Genomic DNA, 368 nt, shown 5'->3' on the forward strand with positions numbered 1-368 from the left:
TAAATCGCATGCGATATTTAATGCGCATCTTGTCAGAAAGCCGGTTCTGTAATCAGCGGTAAATCTCCACCTGCGTGCTTTCACATTGAGCAGCATTAACTACACAGAGCCTTTGTTCACTGACGAGCTGCGCAAAAAATCGCGCGAATATGAACGTCAGTGTGACAAACATGCAAAAAAATAAGAAATCAGGAAGGGTCCTGATTTCTTATTTTTTTGCATGTTTGTCACACTTTAATGTTTCAGATCATCAAACAAATTTAAATATTATTAAAAGATAACACAAGTGAACACAACATGCAGTTTTTAAATGAAGGTTTTTATTATTAAGGGAAAACAAAATCCAAAACTACATGGCCCTGTGTGAA

The sequence above is a fragment of the Sinocyclocheilus anshuiensis genome, unplaced genomic scaffold (assembly GCF_001515605.1).
Source record: "Sinocyclocheilus anshuiensis isolate Anshui unplaced genomic scaffold, SAMN03320099.WGS_v1.1 scaffold3662, whole genome shotgun sequence".
Taxonomy (NCBI): Eukaryota; Metazoa; Chordata; class Actinopteri; order Cypriniformes; family Cyprinidae; genus Sinocyclocheilus; species Sinocyclocheilus anshuiensis.